Raw genomic sequence first — 24,497 nt, 5'->3', positions numbered from 1 at the left:
CCATAGTGTTTGGATATGGAGACCAAAGAAGAGGTTCTTGATTTAAGGAATTTTGAACTGTATTTCAGAGGAAATTTTGAAATCTTGTATGCAACTTGGTGGTAATCGTGTATGGAGTAATATTTAACAATCTTGCGTATATTTAGTGCATAATATTGTTTGCCGGGTTTAACACTCAATTATCAAATCTTTCGAATTTAGTATTTGGCAATTGCGTGTTTCTGCCTGTTTAGTACATATTTTACTACATTCCTTCGTGATGTCCTATACAGATTTATATTCTTTGCACATTGTACAATTGCTGCTGAAAATATTGGAGGGGCAGCGCATTGCTGCTGGCTAGGATGTTGTATTTTAGGAATGATGCATACTTAAACAGAAGTGCTGTCTTAGGTGAAAGCAATTTATCAACACCTGCGGTAGAGTGCATAACTTCTCGGCGGCATGGAGCATGGGCAAAAGAAAAGATTCTCGTTTCTTCTCCTTCTCTGACACCCCCATATACTGTCAATGACTGCACGTAAAGTAATGCGTAATTTGCCAAAGCGGGTAACGTTTCTTTATTCAAATGAAGCCTTTCGACCGTCGAATATCATGCAAATAATGCATGTAAAGCTCGGGGCTGTTGCTATGCTGTACAGGGATTCGCAGAGATACGCCGGAGCTGACTTTTATTTTGAACATGTCCCCCCCCCCCCCCCAAAAAAAAAAAAAAAAAACCACACAACAACAACAACACCTGCTCCAGCGTATCTCTGCGAAACTAGCTACTGGAAATAAAGAACGTCAAACTTGGTGATTGTTATGAACCATTCTTAAGCATTAGCAACGGACCCGAACGCATCTCCATTTTTAAAATTCGTTTGGGCATTCGTTGTCTCGATATGCCTTTAGAGAAGGAGCGAAATCTCTTCGCACTTTGTGCAATTTTTTCGTAGATTCATTGCATGACAATTCTTGAATGCTTACAGACATTCCACTGTCTTTGACTGTGCTCTAAGCCGCTCTTTGTTTACAGAGTTTGAATATATCATGGAGACCTCCGTTCAAAAGAAATGTGGAAATCCTGTGTGGGACTTGGGGGTAATATGGCAGGGAACAAATCCCTTCAGTTTTTCTTCATAAAAAAATCGATCAACTATACCTTGCGCACAAAATGGCTTCGTTTGGGAAGTTTAGAACTTGAATGTGAAATCTTTCTGATTATGAAATGTAATTGGCTAAAGCATGACCCTATACTTAAGTATCATGTTACAGTTCACAATCCGAAGTATGTCTAATTTTTTTAAACTCATTTTTGTTCACGTGTCCTGTTCTCTATCCACATTGCTGCCGAAAGTATTGAAAGGGGCATCGAACTGCTGCTCGTTCGGTTTGCTGTGATTGAGGAACTATTATATGCATATTTAAACAGGAACGCTGTGTTTCGTCGAAGCAAATCATCAACACCTGCTATGGATCTCATTAATTTTTCCCTGCACGGAGCGACATTCGTCAAATAGAACTTATACAAAAGATAGGGATTTTCAACTTTTCGTCGAGGCGGCATGCACACTGAAATTCAAAATGGCTGCCTTTCGATATGTTTGTCAGACCAAGGAGGTTCAAGTGAATGGAGTCACAACCGTCTTATTTCCTTTACTAGATGTTCGATGCCGCCGCTCAAAAATATTTGAAGCATGTGCCAAACAGCATTTGCCGCTCAGATATGAAGACAATTGACTCGTGTCTCATTGCATAATCACCAGCCACTTTCAAAGGAAGATATGTCTTTGCGATGGTAATTACTTTTCGCTATCCCTTCTTATAAAAGGTAGGTGGTACAGACATGAGGATGCGCGAATAGAAATTGAGTAAAAAATGCTGAAATAAAGATGAAAATTACTCGACTGGGCATACCCGGGCACTAATCTGATATATCTATCAATAAAGAATTATACTTGAAGATTATTCCATTTTAGTTTCACTTGTGGAAATTAAGCGGAAAAGTGATAAAAACAGCTTTCCAGGATGGTACAGTTTTAAACATTATCACATGATACAGCTCTGATTTACACTTTTGCACAAATTTCCGGACGGGATTGACTTTTGTTTTACATGCTTTATCATTAAGTGAAATTTCATTTCATTTAATGAATAAATAAGCAAAATATGGCCAACATTATATGATAACGTTCAAAATGAATCTTCAGATTGCTCAGCAAGACGGCGGCTTGGAACATCGATCATCAAAGGCACAAGTGCACCTGTGGAATTCTTTTGTACATCAATAGAAATCTGACAACTGTTTGAATAGTTACAGCCAGTTGGAACTCCAATGTATAAAACCTCCTTGGTCAGACATTTCAAATCCACCCGTCACATGAATTTGAAGTTAGCATGTCCAAAAGCCCTTGCGCATGAAATATTATTGCCACAAGTCATTAAGAAGCCACACACACAACCTAAATGGGTCAATTCCTGGCCTGACTAGCATTAAACTAGTCGAGCACGGTTAGTAAAAATTGCTATACGAACATGATGATAGTAAAATGCGGCAATGCAGCTAGTAATGCTCTACTGGATTAAATCAGGCCATGGTTTACTAACCCAAAGCTAGTCAATCAAGTCTGACTAGCATAAAATTGTATGCTGTACTAGTTTGCAGTGTATACGCCAAGAATTAGTCAAAGTGGAGGAACTAGTGTAAAGCTAGTCGAAGTGGAGAAACTATCATAAACTCGTTGATCTTACGAAAACAGCGCATGTTAGTAAAACTGAAGGAACTACCGTGAACTAGTAAGTCAAGCTGGCAGAACTAGGGTGAATTCCAGTGAATACATATTTGAATGCATTTGGTTAGGCCAATAGAAATTGAGAATTCCCCTGTCATGTGTTTACTTTAAGCCAATCACCAGCCGCAATTTCCCCTGGTTTGGGCGCGGGAAGGTTTACCTGAGCGACGCGTCTGTCGCCTGTGCGTGGACGTACTGTGTGCATGTGTATACGATGTGCTGTGCGTGTATTATATGCATAGGATTTACGTGCGTGTGCAATCGTGAGAATCAGAGCCTGGATGTAATGGACGTGAGAAAATTTCTGTCTTCAAATGGAGTGGGGCGGAGATATTATTCACATTTTTGAAGGTAAGCAAACCATAGATCGATCTAATTATAACTTGTTGAGTTTTTCCAGTATTATGGGCTACTACCTCTCCGTAAACGACCATCTAAGTTACCTTACGAATAACCCCGGGCCCGGGACGCTCCTTGTAACGTTAGTGTACACAGTTAGCTATGGGGCTGGTCGCAGTTACCTTACCATAAACACCTAACAGCTAGAATCCGAGGCCGAAACTCAACTGTTAGGTGTTAGGATCTAATACTACGTACTTTGAGTCTTGTGCATGTTGGGATGGGGCTCGGCCTATTCGCGGACTATAAAGTCTTTAACTTTTTAACGTTAGAAACGCATTTTTCAAACAAAATAGAGTCTAGACCAGGTTATGATTTCCAAAATTAACAAAAATGAGTGGCGAATGTAACCGTAATTGACATTGTACATCTGACATTGTAACTGTGTGAGGGGGCTACTTGTACTTTTGTAGGCACCTATAGAGCGAAGTTGAAAAAATGCCTCTCATGATACATCGATCATCAGGAGCTACATACCTGGTTAACATACCTGGTTGTGGGCATTAAAGTTATACAGAACTTATTTGCCCCTCTGCTGCTCCATTGTCTGGGTACGGTAACTAGCAAACTTTTGTTTTCTGTGCTGTGCGGTTTTAGTGAGAACATGGGCATGAGAATTGTTGTTCGGGGTTGTATTTGTCCTTTTTTGACTTCCATGCTTTCTCCAAGCTGGATTTGAAAGAGTTGAGTTGTGTACTGTTTACCACATAATCCGGGAGATTATTCCATTCCGTGACGATACGCTGTGAGAAGACATTTGACCGTTTTTTAGTTATGCATCTGTTCTTCGTTACCTTGAACTTGTGCCCTCTAGTCCTGTTGTCAGTTCTCAAGTTGAAAAACTTGCTTAGTCTAATGTCTTCCAGCCCATTCATAATCTTGAACGTTTGGATAAGATCTGTTCTATGTCTGCGGTAGCTTAATGATGGTAATTTCAGTTCTGCTAGTCTCTCCGGATATGTGAGATTTCTGAGTTTGGGTATTGACTTGGTTGCTCGTCTTTGGACTTTCTCTAACTTCTGAGTATCCCTTTTCAAGCAAGGGTGCCATATCTGGGAGCAATACTCAAGTGATGGGCGTACTATAGACTTGTAGAGTTGAGTGAATGATCGTTCATCAAGTGAAGAAAATGATCGTTTGATAATTCCCATCTTACGATTTGAACTTGCTGTGATGTTGTCTACATGAGTTGAGAATTTCAGCTGATTGTCGAACGTGACACCTAAATCCTTCTCAGTGGTAGAAGATGAGATGAAAGGACCTTGAGATGTAAGACTGTAGTCAAAGCATGGGTTTTTCTTCCCATAATGAACCACGTTGCACTTATCTGTATTGAAAGGTAACTTCCATATGTCTGCCCATTTGCTCAGCTTTTCAAGATCTCTTTGTAGGGCTGTGTGGTCATTGATGTTGTTTACCACAGAGTAGAGTTTGGTGTCATCGGCAAATAGTTTAACTGTCGCCGTTGGCGTTCCAATGATATCAGGCAGATCATTAATGTAAATGAGAAATAACTCCGGTCCAAGAATGCTGCCCTGTGGTATGCCACTCGTTACATGGGTTGGTTTAGACGAAGTTCCATTTACTACTACTTGTTGTTGACGATTCTGCAAGTATGATTTGATCCAATTCCCTAGTTTTCCTCTGATGCCGTGGGCGTAGATTTTAGATTGAAGCCTTTGGTGTGGGACGCTGTCGAAGGCTTTTTTGAAGTCTAGGTATATACAGTCAATGGAGTTGTTGCTGTCTAACGCTTGCGTCCATTCTTCTGATACTTCCAGTAGCTGAGTAGGACACGACCTTCCTTTACGAAATCCATGTTGATGGGGGCTGTATAGGTTATTGGATATCATGTGTCTGTTTACCTCGTCTCGGACGATCTTTTCCATGACTTTGCCAATAGTACTGGTGAGACTGACTGGTCGATAATTCCCTGGGTTTCTTTTATCACCCTTTTTGAATAGTGGTGTTACATTCGCAGTTCTCCAAGACATCGGAACAATACCACTGTCTAGTGACTCGTTGAAGAGCTCCGTTAAAGGTTGGGCTAGTTCTTCAGCTAATTCCTTGAGCACACGATTGTGTACTCTGTCTGGACCTGGTGACTTTGAATGGTCTAATTTCGAAAGGTGCTCCTTGACCATTTCTGGAGTAACTATGATGTTTTCGAGAACTGACTCGAAAGATCTGTCTTCAAACAAAGGTATGTTGGTTGAGTCCTCTATCGTGAAGATTGACGCAAAAGACTGATTCAGAACATCTGCTTTTTCTTGGTCTGATTCTGCAAGGGATCCATCAGATCCGGTAAGAACTCCGAGGGAAGAACTTAGCTTTGTTTTGCTCTGTACGTATTTCCAAAAGCTCTTTGGATTGGTTTTCACTTCCTCAGCTAGTTTTTGTTCGAAATTCTTTTTCGCTTGTTTCACGATTTTAGTAGTCTCATTTCGTATTCTGTTGTAGTTGGCTCGTGATTCCTCGCTCCTGCGCTTTTGGAATATATTCCACGCTTTATGTTTCCTTTGTATTGCAGCTCTAGTCTCACTGTTCAACCATTGTGGTTTGCGGGTGTTCTGCTTGTACTTAGGGACAAACATCTCAGTGACTTTCATGATGGTTGTCTCGATGTGAGCACATCTAGTTGAGGTATCTGAGCCAGGAGGAATGTCGAATAGTCTGTTGTCTCTGACATACTTCCTCATTCCTTCATAATTGCCTTTAAAGTATGCATATCGTGGGGTGGTTCTGAGTCTCGTAGGATGTACGTCTATTGAAAAATCCAATGTCAGATGATCACTTTTGCCAAGAGGGGCGTTCAGCTCCCAGTAATCCACTATGTCGGCTTGGTCTGTGATTAACAGATCCAGGATGTTTGCCTGCTGACCTTGTCTCTTTCTTGTTGGCCTGGTTATTAGCTGGTTTAAGTATAAATCGTCTAGCAAATCCAGAAACTGTTGGGCAAATCTTGATGAGCCTGTCACCGACTTGCTGTCCCAGTCAATCTCCGGGATATTGAAATCACCAAGCAATACCATATGAACATAATTCCTTGACAGCTCAGTGACATTTTGAAGTAAGTGTTGAAGAAGCTCGTCGTTCTCGATTGTGCTAGATGGGCTTCTGTACAAACATCCGATTAGAACCAGTCCAGTTGCTGTTTCCAGTTCGCACCACACACTTTCCTCAAAATCATGACTGGAAAAGTCGATTTCCCTTGCAGTGATATTTTGCTTGACATAGATTGCCACTCCTCTCCTATGCTTAGAAGGTAGAATCAGATTGTAGCCTGGAATTGATAATTCACTGGCCTGCACTTCATGCTGAATGTTTTTAGGATATATCTCCGTTAATGCAATGACATCAGGATCAGACTGAGTAATTCTGGCCTCCAGTTCTTCTCTCTTATTGAGCATTGCATCCACATTACTATACAAACATTTAAGGTGCTCTGGTGCATTGAAAGCAAAATCACAGGTGCCATCGTGTGAAGGTGCTGGTGCGTGGTTAAAAACAATTGGAATCTCTGTAGATTTACGTTCTGCGAAAGGAACGCGACTGCGTGGTGTCGCCTTCCTTCTTTGGATTGCTTCTCTTCTTTACCAGTTTGTCATTTGATATAATCCATGTATTGTCTCCTTCACTTTGCTTTTTCTTTAACTCTTTTACAAGTTCTGCCCGTTTGGCTCTTTCCTTCTGTGTGCGGTCAGGCTGTACATAGATACCCCTCAGTGCATCTGGTGCTTGGCGTAATCTGCTTGATCGTCGACACAAATCCTCACTGCTAGAGTTATTGGGAAACTGAACTAGGACAGGGCGAGACTTTGAGTTTTCCTCCCATTTTCCCAGTCTTTGCACTTTTTTCACTTCGGTTTCGACACTCAGGAAATTCAGGACAGTAGAAACACAGACCGAGTCCTCATCCATCCTATCCTTCGCAGTTTCTTTGGTCGATTCTGGAATGCCATGTAGTATTACATTCTTTCCCCTTCTGTCTTTCTCTCTTTCTTCTTCCAGTGACTCATTGACTAGAGATTGCACCGTCTCCGATAAATCTGTGGTGCTGACTTCTTTCTTTCCCATTATATCCCTTTTGAGCTCATGTAGATCATTTTCCAATTTTGTACATGTTGTCTCAATGCTCTTCCAATTTGAAGCCATGTCTTCCAGCCTGCAAAGCCTGTCTCTTGTTTCACTCAAGAACTTTTTACATCTCTCCTCAACTACTTGATCAGCTTTAATTGCTTCCAGGGCTTTTTGTTCACATGTTTGACAAAACCAATGGGCTGCTGACACACTCTTGAATAGCTGGAAGTCATTATCTGACAATGCACAACATGTTGTACAGTACCATCTTTCACATCTTTCACATTCAATGCTTGTCTGGTCAGTATCTGAGAATATATGGTTACAGGATGCACAACAAGTGTCGACTACGTCTAAATCTGCTTCTGGTGCCTTAATGCTTCTTGTATAGCTGTTGGAATCTTTGCGGCTCTTATTCTTTGTCCCATTTGAGCTAGTACTCCTCACCGGTTTACCACTTGGTTTAGTACTAAGCTTTGAGTCTGTTTGATTTGCGTGTAAACTTCCAAGTCCTGATCCAGTGTCACCCTCTAGTTGGGGGGCACTGTGTGACCTCAGGCTATGTGAGTGATCTGGGCTTCTACGATCCTTCGGTCTACCTCGAGTTGGCCTTTCCATGGTGCTTAACGTATATGAACCTCGTACTTTGTGGTTATAAATTTCACAACCAAATACAGCTCATTCGGCCAATGTCTGTATTGTGTGAGGTCACAAAGAGAATAGCGCCTTGAAAAATATCACCGGTAGAGCCAAACATGCGTGGATGTACTCACGTACAGTCGGCCTTACCATGCATGGTGCTTAAAATATATAACCAAATACAGCTCATACGGCCAATGCCTGTAATATGTGAGGTCACAAGGCAAATAATGCCTTGAAAAATATCACCGGTAGAGTCAAACATGCGTGGATGTACTCACATACAGAGTCCAATGTAGCCACAGGTAACCCACCATCATGCAAGCGTGTATTTGACTTGCACTGCATGCACGCCTTTCACCTTGCACACCTTTCACTATGTACACGATGCAATTTTAAAATCCGTTTGAATCCAACACATCCTCCAAAATCAGGTCCTGAAAATGATCCCAGAAGTGATATAAGGTTTAACAGTTGGCGTCGTATTCAAAGAATTCCAGAATTTGCCTTCCTTCAAATGCTAAAAAATGGATAAAAAATCCACGCTCGGAGCATCGCAAAATTTCATGTCTCTCACCGCACAGCGCCCTCTACCACTCTTCTAATAGAGTTCTAAAAGTTCTAACATTAACAATAACATTATGCGTTTCAGAAAATATTGGGACACACTAAACTCTCAGTCTAAATTCTCCAGAACGTTAGTCGTAGGTCTAACGTTAACTACTAACAGTGTATAATGTTAGATCTTAGAGAAACTAATAGAACTAGACACGGTCTAGTCTACATGTACTTAAGTTGGGGTTCTACCGAGGTAGGGCTTACTCTAAGTCTAACTGTAAAAGTCTAACCGTTAGTCTAAACAAGTCTCACAACCATTGGCGTTAATTGTAGGCCCTACTCATTTATTCTATTCCAACTAGAACAGCATTAACACGAAATAGGCCTACTATTACTAACGGGTTAGGCCCAACTAGTATTAGTAGGTAGTCTAGAACTCCGGTTAGGTCCCCACTCACCCTTCACCGCTATAGCTGGGGACTTCTTTCAACCTCCATAGACTTTGCGCATTAGTGGAGACACACACGCAGAATGAGAGGGGACCGATATCATGATTTAGCCCTAGAACGTAGTAGAAGCAGAACCTAGACCACTGTTAAACATCTAGGGCCTACATTGAACGGTTTTCCAAGATAAGCTATATCCTAGGGCCTAGGTCCGGTTCTCATTGCGGTATTATAGACCTAACGTTAGGCCTACAGTGCAGTGGTATGAACTCTACATGGACTACAAGCATAGCATCATGCACACAGAGATGATCACTGTAAAGTATGTAGAGGGAGACGTCTGGTCGAGTTTAGACCACGGTTAGAGATCGACGTATTTAGCTGTGCTATAATTAACCCTATTTTAACTGGGGGGGGGGGGGTCAAATTGACCCCCTTCTCGACATTTCACCCCACGATTCCGCAACGCGCAAAGATTTTGCCGCGTCATTTCATGACTTTTTTTCATTGAAGTCTCCCGCATATTTTGAGACCAAATTTGCGACATCCGGGTACACCGTTTTGAAGTTACGCAATGTTTTGCATGTATGCATGTCAACCTGAAAACAGCTCAAATTCATGATTTCTGTGCAAATCCTATGCAAATTGTGGTTTGTTTGTTTGGTTTTTTTTTGTTTAATTGATATAAATGAGATATTTCAACTTTTAACCATTGAAATTAATCAATTCTAATGTAGATAAGCTTGAAAAAGTGCCTGCAACAAATTTTGGAAAAAAAACAAACAAACAATGGAAAACAAAAGATCGAACAAACAGTAAAATACAAGAAAAATTAAAACAATAAAAAAACAAAAGAAACTGATTTTGACTGCGCTATTTTTTAAAAAGAAAATTGTTTGATGTGTCTTGAGGAACTCTGACACAAAAATTTAGCAATCCTTCAGTCTTTTTGTTGGAGTTATATGTAAAAATATAATTTCATGCATAAATTTGCATAATTAATTTATTCAAAAATATAAAATCAACATTTTTTCTATTGTATGACCGTGTAATCTTGTAGTTGACATCCGGCTCTATTTTCAGGCAAAATTTTGCGGCGATCGCGCGATCGGCGGCCGAGATCTGAAGGGGGGGTCAAATTGACCCCCCCCCCCCCCCCCCCCCCGTAAAAACTTGGTCTCCAATAGCCCAGTTGAAATAGGGTTAATGCAATAGACTAGAAGCGTCTAGAAACTCTACATTGCTATTGAGTCGACAGCCGAATCACTGACACTGTGTTGCCAGAAGGTGATCTCGATTGATACGGTAATAAAAAAAAAATGGTGAAATTTGGTGATTTATATAATTGTGATGACCTATGTAGTAAAAAGGACTTTTATTTGCCACCACATTCGAGCATCCACACAGCTGGGAGAATACCATAGTGCTATTGCACTCCCACGTCATGTGTGGCAATCATCTAAGTAAGAAATACGATGCATGCACTGTTAAGTGTTAGTCCACTGTGACATCACACTTCTAGCTGAAGATCAACGTGCTCACACATCATGGAGATCGATCCCCCTTTTAGCAGACGACAACGGGTACTATATTTGAACATTGTTTTTTATGAAAGTTACAGGTGACCTTAGGCATTGAAATTTGGCAGAGATCATCTTTGGGTCTTTCTAAATATGCTGATCGATGTAGCTAAAAAGTAATTTCTAGCTTTTCTATTGATGCACACTTAGTATTTGTGTCGGACAAAACGGAACTGCATATTGTCTTGTGGAGATGAGTTCTAAATCCATTTCTGAACATTGTGTTTTCATGCTTTCCTCCAGATAAAAAGACGTAACATGACAGTTCTTCGGGAGTGATGGTGATTTAAAGGAACTCGGTATAGGGGTCATCATTTGGAGAACGAAGACAGATTGATAGCTGTACAGTCTCTGTCACACTACGAGGGTGCAGATCACCAGATTGAAGAAGTACATGTAACAGATGTGGCCAACGACTAGCCATTGAATGCAGGGTTGACGAATGCTGGAAACACCGGGCCAACATCAGCGAAGGAGCCTCTGAGATATGGACTTCCATTGCACTAACCCTGCTGTAAGCTATTCTGTTGTTTTCCACGATGATTAATGAAGGGAGACTAGTTTGAAATTGATTCACATTTATTTTACATTCTAGAGTCTCAGTAATTACATAAGAGGCTACATTAAGAGACTGAAAGCTTTGTAGGTTTTGTTTTGTTTGAAGAAATGATTTTCAAGTATTAATTATTCTTCATGGAGCAGTTTTGGAGCTGTCCTTCTCTCTGAAAATGAAAGCCTTGAGAGGTTAGTACTCGTATTTAAGAAAAATGTGTACTTGCTGTATCGACAGAAGTGAAAACCATGTTATGGTCAGTCTTGAGTTGTGTAAGTAGAGCTGAACGTTGCTTATGGCAAATATGTATATTAAATGATTTTGCACTTCAAGTTTATAATGTAAACTGGAGGGACCTATTATCCTCATGCCATAATTTGTATGATTTGTAAAACCTTTAAATTTTACTTATTTGCCCAGGAATTCAACACACACATCACTCCAAGGGGTAGGAGATACTTCAATAGCTGATGGAAGGAGTTCTGACTGCTCCAAGGAGACACCTGCTTATCCAGATCATCGTAGCATATTTCTTGTTGATAATGGAAGCAGAAAACTGTACAGCGTAAGTTCAATTGTTTGAATACTGGTCTGGAAAACCAGTTTCCCATTGTCATGTCTTGTACTATACATTTCCATGCAATATAGCACCATCTAATTTGCCTGTTCACTTTTGTTTTTGTCTTCTCAAATATAGAGAATAACAGTCTAAAATGTGCCCCCCCCCCCCCAAAAAAAAAAAAAAAAAAAAAAAATGAAGGGACCGGTAAGTATAACGTTGTAAATGAAGTGATGGTTATAGATTTAAAAATAAAGACTGATATACTTGTATGAAACATGTAAACAGAGTGTACCTACAAGACTCCGCGCTGACTTATTTTCTTGGTAGCCCCATTGGGCCACATGTAAATGATAATAGTCCTAATACTTATGATATAATTGTAATAATGATGAATAAAAAAAAATGGAAATTGATTTGCCATAAAGTTCGATGGATAATCACATCTTGTATTTTTCTACTAACTGTGCACATCCACACTTAACCCATCTGCATGAAATTTTCATTTGTATTAACTGATATTTGGTGTAAGAAGCACATGAATAAATGTACTTGAAACAGCGGTATTGAATAGCAATAGAAATTAATGCCAAGAAAAAAAAACATGAAAATAGTTCAGCCCCTTAAAAGATTGAAATGAGGGTCAATTTTTTGATGTTATATATTTGCTTCGTAGAATATGATTAACATTCTTCTTGCTTCCTTTTTAAATTCAGGTACCCAAGTAGTGAGCAAAAGACGCGTTGAAGCCAAGGCAGTTGCGATGCAGTACCCCACTTTGTGAGACACCACACAAGGTGCACAAGGATATGTAAGTTTATACTCATAAGTTTATGTGATCTACAACTTTTTAGCCCTCTTTAGCAGAAAGCTTAAGTGACATACATGGTATCTTATTCATCTAGCTTGCAAAAACTTGAACATTTCCAACTTTTCTCCAGAGATAGTGGACAGAATTCAACCATACTAGGAGTTGATCATCCTTGTTTAGTTAGGGGGCAAGGACCCAAAGTTGTTCAGGATATGGTCATGAGCCCCCCCCCCCCCCCCCAAAAAAAAAAAAAAAAAAAAAAAATGGCCTGTACAGGGAAATTAATTGCATCTATGTCTTAATTAAATCATTGGGCAAATATACAGGCAATGTGGGGGCTTTTGATAATCTTTGATGTACATGTTCATAGATGTCTAATAAATTTTGTGTGCAGATTGGTCTGATTCCATGACTTAGGTTGGATGTACGTAAACTCCAACGTAACGTAATGTAACGTAAGCTCCAGCATGCCAGTTGCGCCGTTCATTTATTATAAACCTATTCTCGTTTTCTTCCATAAGAATGCCACCACATGTATTTCTACTGCTATCAGATTTTCATCAGTTATAGTCAACTCTGTGCCAAAGTGAAATTTGTTGAGACTCGAGAAAAAGCTTTGACCTACAATGCATTCTTATATTTCAGGAGTACCTGTATGACAAGGATCTCGGGATTCATTGAGTATCGTTTGGAGACCTTGAGGAGCTATGACACCACTCATCAACTCAGGCAGAGAGAGAGTAGTTGCAGCTCCCACCAAGCCCCTGACTGAACACAATTCCAACGTTAGATTAGAAGCCCAACGAGAAGAGACAGCTACCATCGGTGTATAGGCCTACGTACATATCCTTGCTTTTTCCTCTTTTGAGATACATTAAATGCTCCTCTGAAGTTGGAACTTACATTCTTGTTGAAGAGTAGCCTCATCAGGCTCATCTGTAGTTGAACATGAAGCTGTTACCAGGACGTACTGCAGCACTTCAACACTAAAAGTAGAACAGGGCTCGTCGATGAAAAGAGTTTGTTTTGAAACTTCAAGCTGCCCTGAAAACAACCTTATCATAGGGAAGATTTTATTTTCCCAAACAACTGGCAGTATTCACCAAATATTGTGATGACACAAAACGATCCAAATTCTGTATGTTCATCCATGCTTCCTTCCATGTGTCCATCTGTTACAGTTTCAGTAACTTTTTTGAACTTCAATCGTAACCAAACTTGGATAATAGGTGCACTATGGTAACTTTCCCCTTATGACACACTTTGAAGTCACATGACAGGGTCAAAGCCTCAAAAGTAAAAAAACAAGGTCATTTGAGGTATAATTGTTAGTTTATTTTGGTTAACTGTTTCAAATTTTGTCAATTAGTGCTAGTTGATATTTAATTTGAATATTAGATGATCAAATATCAGTAACACAATAAACTGCCTTTAGTCAGAAACTGGCTTTCTGGTGAAAAAAAAAATTGATCTATTTTTAGGACAGAGACTGGTCGATCCATGTACTGTTTTCAAAATGTGGTCTTAATAACTGCTAGTGAAGTGGGTAATGTTCATTGTGTCTATTTTAAACTCAACTGAGCCAAAGGCTTGAGTGAGCTATTGTGATCGATCGCTTTTTGTTCGTCATGCGTCGTGCATAGACTTTTACATTTTCATCTTCTTCTCAAGAACTGGTGGGCGGATATCAACCAAACTTGGTGGGGATCATTCTTAGGGGGTAGGGACCAAAAGTTGTTCATGTGGAGCATGTGGCCCAGGGGGACAGCCCCAAGGGGAAAAAGGGGGTAATCTTTAAAAATCTTCTTCTCCAGACCCCAAAACAATGCAGTTAATATGTTATTTGTAGATCTATACGTTTACCTATAAAGAATATAGTTTGTTCATGGAAAGACCCAAGTTTTGGTGGTGGGGGCCAAGGGGAAAAAACACATGTCCATCTTCTTCAAACCGGAGTCCAGATTTCAGTCAAACTTGGTTGGGATCATCCTTAGTGGGTAGGGTCCCAAGGTTGTTCATGTTGAGCATGTGGTCGAGGGGGGGGGGGGGGGGGGGGGGGCAAGGGAAGATGGGAGAAACTTTTGTGCTCCAGATCCAAAAGCATTATAGGCAAGATATGGTGTATGTGGATATCTTTATAGGTGAAGAATATACGTTCATGACAATGCCTCAATACCTATGATAACCTCCTTGGAGCTCGGGGGGGGGGGGGGGGGGGGGGGGGGGGGGGGCAGAGGATAGGGCCCCCAAGAGAGGAAAAAAAAATCTTGCTCTCCAGACCCGAAAGCATTACAGTCAAGATACGTTTTAAGTAGATACCTTAAAGATAAAGAATATTTATGAAATGTTGTTCATGACAATACCTCGGAAAACCCCTTTGGACAGACTGTTTTGTGTACTAACATCGGTCTTGTACTAGTCTGATTTCATACCTTGATACCACCTTCAGAAATGCATCCTTTCTGTACAAAATGGCATGATATAAAAAGAAAGTCAAAATCTGAAATTTTTAGAGAATTTGTTCCGTTTGTTGTATTTTTAGATCAGATTAATACATTACATGTACCTACATTTGTATTGGATGTTACATCACTGCAAGCCTCATTACATCTTATTCTTATGGACAGTAATGTGTTTGTGTGTGAAAGTTTATGAAATATACTCTGTAATAACGAAATTGTATAGGAACCACACACATTATCTCAATGAGTTATTACTATATGCCTATGTTATAATCATTTGTAAGAAAGCAACCAGAGTCAGATTTCTCTAATTAAATTCCAAAATACATGTACTGTACATTTAGTACACAATCCTTGGGAATGAATTTCTGCTTTAGTTTCAGACTTTGCCTTGCGGCTACTCCTTGACACAGATTTCGAGTTGTATAGCCACATATAATTTATAGTTCTTAATACACTGTACAATAAAACATGCGTTATGAAGCTGAAATAATGAGAAGGATGAGAAAGACTCAAATCAAGTTTGTAGCCCATATTATACCAAAATTATGAATTATAATAAATTTGCTCTCATAGTGTTAAGTTGACTTGGTCATATGATTAAAGCTTTTGTGACTTGATTTGAGATAATTATCATTGAGAAATTTATAATGCATTTGGAGTTGGATTATAATACCTGTCATAGCTGTAAGAAAAAACCAAAATCAACTGCCTAGTTCCTAGTATAGCAAAGTTATTCACATAATTAAAAAAAATCGCTCCCATAGACTTTATGTGTACAGTTTCTCTCCCCTCTCCCCCTCACCTCCCCCGCACCTTCATCGTTTTTTTTTTTATTCTATCACTTGCCGTGTCACAATTTCATGTGCTTAATGAGCTCATATAACAATGAATCATAATATAATTTTTTTTTTGGTCCACCCTTTTGGGTTGCAAGTTCACAACACATGGCCATTTACGGGTTCAATTTTATATAAATGTTGTATATAAGGGGATATGCAGTTGTAGAGCTCGACTCTTGATTTATTTCATGCTTCCCATTGTGCATTGAGTGTTTTTATGTAACCCTGTATATTCATATGTTTATTCAATGCTGCAATTCAATTTCTTTTCAATTATGTAAGATTCATTTGTGATATTCATGATGCCTACATTAATTTGCTGGATTCGTTGGATGAATAAAATTTGAGATTTTTAACCTGATATTATTGCTTTTGTTTTAATGTATTTTCGTCACAGTTACATTATCTGCATCCATGTAATTTCATTTCAGATTCATCTCCGAGACCTTGACTAGCTTTCGCTTGTCACGCATGCTGCACTAGGTTCGGTGAAAGCTAGTCAAAAGGGCCAGACCAGCAATAAGCTAGTCTAGCTGTTTGTACTAGCTCTATGTTAGTGTAACTTGACACCATCTACACTAGTTTAAAGCTAGTCGTTTTCTAGTCAAGCAGCAATGACTAGCCTTACTCAGCATAGTCCAGCATCCATTACAAGTCTCATGCTAGTCCAGCAGTCATGACTAGCATGGAAATCCAAAGCTAGTAACTTAGTTCAGCAGACATGACTAGCTTTGTGCTAGTCCAGCACTCTTTGACTATCTTTTGCCTAACTAGTCCAGCAGTCACTACTAACATGATGAGTAGTTTTATGCTCATTACTAGCTTGATTTCCCTAGTCCAGCAGTGTTAACTAACATCATGACTAGCATTATGCAAGTCCAGAAGTCATTACTTGCCTTGGCTTACCAAGTCCAGTAGTCATTACTAACTTCACGGTAGTCCAATAAGCAAGTCAAGCTAGCATTACTAGAATAACACTAGTCCAGGGTGACACCATCTGGACTAGCTTCTTATTAGTCCTGCCTACCAATTTAGGTTGTGTGTGCAATACAAGAATTTTTAAGCCCTAATTGTTTCTTCCTGTATGGCGGCCATGATATTGGAATTCAGGATGGGGGCCGACCCAGTGGTCATGTCTCTTGGATCCGGCAATTTTTTTTCCTTTAAATCAGCGCCCCCAAAATACCTCTAGAAACAAAATTTCATACTCTCCGCCGATGCAAGCATCTCGACCAATCTTTACAGCTACATATCTGCGCCACTACCAGTCTTATTATATATACTTACCAACAGCATGCATGAATTCCTGAATCTATAATGCCTAACAAGCATGCTATGTTTGGTACTTTTCCAGACATAAATGGCGTTTTCACATCAGCCCGATGTTTCGAAATAGCGCGCTATTTTCTGACTTGGGAAATTGGAAAATATCTCGAGCTTGGATTTTTATCGGGCTGATGTGAAAACGCCTAAATAGTCTGCAATAAACATTTGAATCAAACACACCATTTCTAATTGACCATTTTGCTACTCGTCCATTTATTTCCATATGATATTCGTCCATTTATACTACAGTGTATAAGGGTTTGGAATAAATCATTCCACAGTATATAAGTGACTAATTGCTGTACTTGCTTCTTTTAAATAGCTAACGAATCAGCGATTCCGCTAGATTTTCCATTACTCAGCCCAAACTGCACGTATGGTATCAGGCGCGCCGGAAGCAGTTTTGGATTGGGGGGGGGGGGGGGGGCAAACATTGGAGGGGGCTCAAGATTAGACCATGCATATGTTACACAATATACACATACACACACACACACACACACACACACACGCACACACATCTACTATATATATATATATATATTTGCCTGTAGCCCACATTAGGGAGACAAATGGGGGTTATAATGTGTATATTAAGGAGACAGTTTCTCAAAGGAGACAATTTGCTGTCTCCTTAATGATTGCACAACTTGTACCATCTTACTGAAAGGATATTGGCGTCTTTTGCACTCTTTTTCGTTTAGAGGGAACCAACCTTATTCTGCATTACCACTCGGTCATGTATCATAATTTAAAGGTGGAAGACAGGATAGGTTAGTTGTTTTCATCGTGTATATCTGTAGGGGTTATAAAGCGACATAAAGGAGACTTTCAGTTTTTGGCTTTTTGTGGAAAGAGGAAACTGTATATCTTCATTACAAAGGTGTCAGCAACAAATATATCTTTTCTATACATTCTGGTACTGGTATCATCAAATATACTCCAGAGTTGTTCATTAAACATGCACTTAATTGAAAAACAGCCCCTCGAAATTGCACTTTTTGATCCTTACGCACCGTTCACATTCGATCGGCTTTTCGGCCGCTCGCGCGCTACGTACGCCTCCCCGCGCGCGCGCGCCTTTGCATGATATATGTCGCGACAGTACCAAAACACTTGCACCCAGAAGAAGATCAGAAAAGAACAACATGGAATCGCGAGACTTTGCAAATTGTACTGATCATGGAAGAATTGTGGGGTAAGTGATCACTGAAAACCACTCTTTTTTTAAAGAACATTCATGTACATTAGATGCATCTATTAAACAGGCGAGCCGTCGTATAAACAAGTACGGACACACGCAGTGGTGGGGCCTATTTCCAGAGTAGTCCCCTATGGATATGACAGTGTTAACGTTATTACTCCGTTGTTACTAGTCTAACGTTAGAATCTAGTGAAAAAAAAGGAGCAATCGTGAGCTGGAAAAAGAAATAGAGTCGCAATGGTTTTCAATGCGACAGAAATCACATAGTTTTCACCAAGTTGCTGGAATTTTTTTTGTTTTATGATGCGGGAAATTGTAACGTCCTTTCATCATCACGTATCAGTTTAGTCCCATGGGTTGGTTCTGATGTATGGTTACACTCTTGATCAGTACCAGGTACGCGTATGATATGAGAGCTCTCATCCGACCACCAAGGGCAATTAAAGATTGCCAAGACTTGGATGCTCTCTTGAATACGCGTACACGTACGCGTGCTCCAGGGGGTATGATGATCGGGTGTCCAAGACATTGACACCCTAAAATTATCCTGTATCTATTTTTAGCGATAGAAACTTATAAGGTAGGGAATCCCATTTGCATGCCTTAATGAAGAGTTCTATAAATACAGTGGTATGTTGAAGAGAGTATCATTTTAGAAACTCCCATAAAGTAATGAAAGTGGAAGGTAAAATTTTGAGTACATTTTTATTGACCGTTAGATTTTGAATTCAATATTTTTCGGGGCTCACCGTAAATTCCAGTCGATTACTAGGCTACCTTTTCAGACCCATGCGGCGCCATGCACTGCATGTGTGTCCATCATGTATATTTTGTAAAGAAAGATCATCAAAACTTACAAATATTTCTATAACGGATACATTTGTGTCACGCACTCTATAGTATCAGTATGTTATTACATCAGCTCTTATACTTGTAGATTTGTGTTTGAGAGTGGATACGGTACTGTTACTGGACATTTTTTTTTTTTTTCCCAGTGGTTCTGAATTCTGTACTCGGATGATATTTTGGCCAAAAATAGCACCAGTTATTCACAAAGCCAATTACAAAAAAATAGTTCAATCTGATTTTTGGAAAATAGACTTCAAACATACCCCTCTCCAAAAAAGTTGTCTTGATTTTCGTAATGGAATAATCAACATCTCACATCGTGTCCTTGCTCCAGAATCCTAATTCATACCCACAATTTACCTTGCACATTCCTACTGAGTGGAGGACAAAGGAAAAAATCAGCCAATGAGGGTCAAATTTCATGTTTTACTGTGAAATATCAAATCTGAATGTACAGTATTCATATAGTTCATGCAAAAGAATCTTGAGATTAATTGACATCTTTATCTAAAGTAGTTTTTTTTTTTTTTTACATTTTTGTGGCACATTTTCATGATTTTGGTCGATACCACGATCTGTGAGGCTAGTCTAGGAATCCCGTGCATATTGGATGTCATTAGTACGTGGAAATGTGCACGTCCAGAATTACCTTGCTGTCCAGTAATACCCTACCGTACCTGTATATACATTGTAAATCAAGAAGTAAAGCATAGATTCCAGATTTATACATGTTTCTCAATCCTGCAATGTATATGTCTCTTTGAGCTTGTAAAGGCGGCTAGGGTAGGTTCTGTGCTGAAGTACCGAAGAGTCCACATTGGTTGTACATCAGAATATAATGTTTTCTGTAGGCCTACAGTGTAGACTCACTAGAGTCTGATGTTGTTAGTTTATGACAACTTCTAAGCAATCTTTTGTTGTTTAGTTTTTGAATGGTGAGTACAATAAAGTCAGAAAGAGGTGGGTTCTTAACCAGTTGAGGATGAGTCGCAAGTATACTTGGGAAGGTGTCTATGGGAAATGCATGTTGTAGCAAAATCAGTCCATCCTCAACGGGTTATGAGACTAGTACTGTGTCAAAGACAGTGTATTGCATAGATGTGTACATTTTGCCAGAATATATGAGTCTCATGGGAAATTTTACTAGAAAATCTGTAAAAGGCAAAACCTACCTTTTGTTGAATTGTATACCTTTTCGTGGTTTTTCTTCTTTCATTCATTTTTTTTTTCAAGAACATACATGGGGTTAATTGTGGAAAACTTTGCACAATAGCATCAAAGTAATATGAATCGTCTAAAGTGTCAAATAGCCTATGCTATTATATGCAAATAGATACTAGTGGATACATCGAATTTCCTTGTTTTTTAATTTTTCTGTTGTCCTCTCTCTTTTAGGAGCACATCAGTTCCACCTTCTCAACAGAGCTGACCTCTTGCTCCTCCAGCACAGAAATTAACCCATTGAGCAGAACATCACTCAACCAGATATCTCCACCTAACCCAATTGGTCCCCATCCTCCTGTACCAAGAGAGCATCCTCCAGATTGTCATTTGGGAAGGAACATCTCTGCCTTAACTTGCCATCTCAGAATCTGAGCCAGAAGCAATTAGAAATCACTCAGTTGTCACAGTGCTACTGGGTAAGGAAAATGCTAACCAGAGAAAGAACAATACAATGGCCCATGTAAGCTGTGTTATAAGAAATCATCACTGAAATACATCTAACTCTCTACTGTACAATCTGAACCTTAACAATTATTAAACAGGCTTGTGAAAGTATTGTCCATAGAAGTATATTTTATATATATATAAATATGTCAATGCACATTAGAGACCTTTAATTCAGCCCTTTCCTTGCAGTGTTTGTGGATACCAGCTTTGTGCTATATGCATGAAGAGCCATCATGATATGTGTTTGTACAAAAGAATCACAAAGTTTTCAAATTGTTTTGTCTGTGAAGGTACCTCAGATGATAAGCAAGTCTCATGCCCAGTTTTAAGTGTACTTGATGTTAAAGATTCACTTTGTTTGTCAAATTAATGACACTTTTCGGACAAAAGTCATAGTATACTTTGAAGGGCTTGTTATTGTCATGCCAGATGACATTTCACATGTAAAAAGAAACAAACTTTTGAAGAACTGGACAAAAGGTTTTTGCAGGGATTCTTAGAAGACAAAAAATGGCAGTGATGAACTAACCTTAAAAACAAACTTGTTATTATTAAAGGGGATGGCTAGTAACTGATCAGTGGGAATCAGTGGGAGTGCTGGAGGATGATTGTTCCAATCCTTATGGGATTCATTCGAGTAATGTGCAGTTAAATGTTTCCAGGTTAGCATGCCTGTACAGCGTAGGGACGATCGTTAACGGCCTGTTAAAGGGATCGTACAGTTCTGGTTGAGACCTAATTTCAGGTTTCTAACATTTTTAGGTGAGATAATGAGAAATCTCATATGAAATATGAAAGAGCATGCAATTTTATGAGGAATTCAACGTTTATTTGATAAAAATGGGTTTTGAAATGGCTGAGATATCCAAAAAAGAACGATTCTAATAAAGTGTGGGACCCACACTTTGTAACGATCGCTTTGTTTTACTTTGTTTTTGGATGTTTCAGTTATTCCAAACCCGATTTTCATCAAATAAACTTTGAATTCCTCTTAAAATGGTATGCTCTGTGCTATATCAAGTGTTTTCTTGGTATCTTGCAAAAATTCGAAAGCCTATTTCTCATCTCAACCAAAACTGTACTATCCCTTTAATGATTGCCCCAACACTGTACAGGCATGCTATCCTGGAAACATTGAACTGCTTATTACTTGAATACAGGACCATTCTGAAGTAAATAGTTTCCACACAACAATAGATATATAATGTACTCTTAAATGAATACCACAAGGATTGGAACAATCATCCCCCAGCATTCCCACTGATTCCCACTGATCAGTTACTATCCTTCCCCTATAAGCATGGTGTTTCTTCAAATGTGCAAGCTTTGTAGAGAAGTTGGTTACTTCTTGCTTTTAACCGTATCAGAATATTTTATGCTGAAGTAACTGCATGCTGTATGCATGGATAAGAGACAGCAATCCAGACCTACAATGAGAACACACACACACGAAAAAAGAAAAGAAAAAAGAAGACATGTATGCGAAGAGGAAATTCTTCATCAGTTTGGAAAGTAATTTAACCCATTCATACAGCTGTTCAGAAAAAAAAAAACTTGGCTTTTGTCTCACCCACCAGAGGTAAAGGCGAGACTAAGGAATCCAAATGGCGTCCGTCCGTTGTCCGTCCGTCCGTCGGTTGTCCGTCACAAATGTTAAAGTTTACCTGCAAGACTCTCTTATGATGCATAACTTGGCAATTGTTACAGTAATGGCAGCCACACTTGGGTGATAGAAGTAATAGGGGTATCTTCATGTTATGGTGTTGTCGGAGGTCATGTGATGATGTCAAAGGTCATAAGAGGTCATATATTAAAGAGTATGTGCAAGACTCTCTTGGTGATAAGCACAATCAGGGTATGCAATCATGACTTTCTCACTTTAAAAAATTGTAACTTCTAAAAGAATGCACCAACTGACTTAAAAATTCACATGCAGCATGCTAAGACATCAGTAATCACATGTGGTAAGACAATAGCTAATTTCTTCTCATTTACTGTTAATTATTAAAGATTAATTACCAAAAAGTCCCCCAAAACCCACGTAATGCGTCAAAAAAAGCGTTTTACAACTTACGTAAAATCAAGATTTGAGGTCCATATTTTAAGTCTACCCCTATGTGTTTGGTATCAAATTAATGGATTTTTTCCTGGCATTGCTTGCATGCAATAAAAAAACAGTGGTTCTTTCAGCTGGAGAAAGTTATAAGGTCTGAAGTCCCATCCTGGTAGGAGTGTAATGCTGGCTTATTTTTGTGACATTGTGACCTTTTAACCCATGCTGTACAGCTATACATGGAGAAACAGCTTATTTTTCTGCTTTTCCTGAAAGTACTGAAGACACACTACAATATGGTGCGCCGTTTGCCAATAAATGTTCAGCCAGTTTTGAGTTTTGAGCCATTTTCAAATGCTGAGTAAAATAAGTGCAGCCGTTTTTCAGTATTTTCAGTGAGGTATATCCTAATTTGACTACTTTAAAGAATCTTTTCCCCTTATTGAATATCCTTGTTTTTTTAACCATGAATTGTACATATTAAAGTAGAAATCTATTGTGTGAAAATTTTAGCAAATTTGAGCAATAGGAACTTATTTTTTTATATTTTTACAAATTGCTGAGCATAAATAAGTGCGATACACGCCCATGTTATACTGCATGAAGGTCATATGATAAGTGTTCAGTGTTCATATTTCAATGCTTGTTCAATTTCTAAAGATATCATAAGCAAAAACATAGTATTTTGGCTTAATATGTCATTGTTTGAGTGTCACAGCTTGGATATCAACTCAAGTCATCATAAATCTCACATTCATTCTTCTATCTGTGTTTACAAATATGAGAATTGATCCAAACACTGTGCGCACATTCAAGGTCAAACTGTACAGATAATTTTTTGATGAAAAATATAATATCTTCCAAAGTACCAGCCCTAATTTCATAAAAATTTGTAATAATGGCCACTATATGTCTGTTACCTATTCCTGAAAGTTTCGCCTCTTCACTCTTTGGCAAAAGTGAAATATGATAAAATATGTAAAAGTGGTTTTACTTGAATTCAAAATAATGCCTACAAAATTGATCATCCATTTCGAGAAGTGAAAATATGAAATTCATTCATATTTTGTGATATGTCATGGCTATGTGCTGGTGGTGAATGAAAGGGATATTTATCAGGAATATCTAACAGCAATATCAGATGAAAAAAACATTCTCCTTTTTTTAAATGAATTTCTCCAATACATTAGTCATTTCAATGTAATTCGACACCCCTAATTTAAATGCTAATTTATGCGCAGTTTAATGCAAAATTTTGACTCTTTCTTTACATGAAATGAAAATTTGAACACTCAGCTACAACAAACAACAAAAAAAGCATTTTCACCAAGTTTTTTTCATTTTTGCCCTGTTACACAATTGCATACCCTGATTGTGCTATTGACCTCTTTTCTATGTTAAAATTTACCTGCAAGACTCTCTTTTGACAAATAACTTCACATAAGTTGCTTAGATTACAACCTAATTTTGGTCATAGATGAACAGGGGGTACCTTCATGTTATGGTGCTGTTGGAGGTCACGGGATAAGGTCAAAGGTCATTTGAGGTCATACATTAAAGTTTACTTGCAAGACTCTCTTATCACACGTAACTTGACACATGTTGCTACAATGGCAATCAAACTTGGATGATGGATGTACTTGGGGTACCTTCATGTTATGGTGCCATAACATGTCACATGATAAGGTCAA

The 24,497-nt window shown here is 38.9% G+C and overlaps 1 long non-coding RNA gene across 2 annotated transcripts; it reads left to right on the top strand.

The window, feature by feature from the left end:
• The first annotated feature begins 2,569 nt into the window (after window positions 1-2,569).
• On the top strand, window positions 2,570-13,884 carry LOC139743807 (uncharacterized). 2 transcript variants are annotated; one of them, XR_011711788.1, is made up of 4 exons: window positions 2,570-3,125; window positions 11,450-11,594; window positions 12,317-12,399; window positions 13,045-13,884. It is a non-coding gene; the product is annotated as an uncharacterized lncRNA (long non-coding RNA). The 2 variants fall into 2 exon arrangements; XR_011711787.1 differs by having other exon boundaries at window positions 12,314-12,399.
• Window positions 13,885-24,497: the final 10,613 nt, after the last annotated feature.

Source organism: Diadema antillarum, unplaced genomic scaffold, assembly GCF_040938485.1.
Source record: "Diadema antillarum isolate AM-2024a unplaced genomic scaffold, OU_Dant_1.0 seq00001106_RagTag, whole genome shotgun sequence".
NCBI lineage: Eukaryota > Metazoa > Echinodermata > Echinoidea > Diadematoida > Diadematidae > Diadema > Diadema antillarum.
This window is presented reverse-complemented; position numbering and strand designations above follow the sequence as displayed.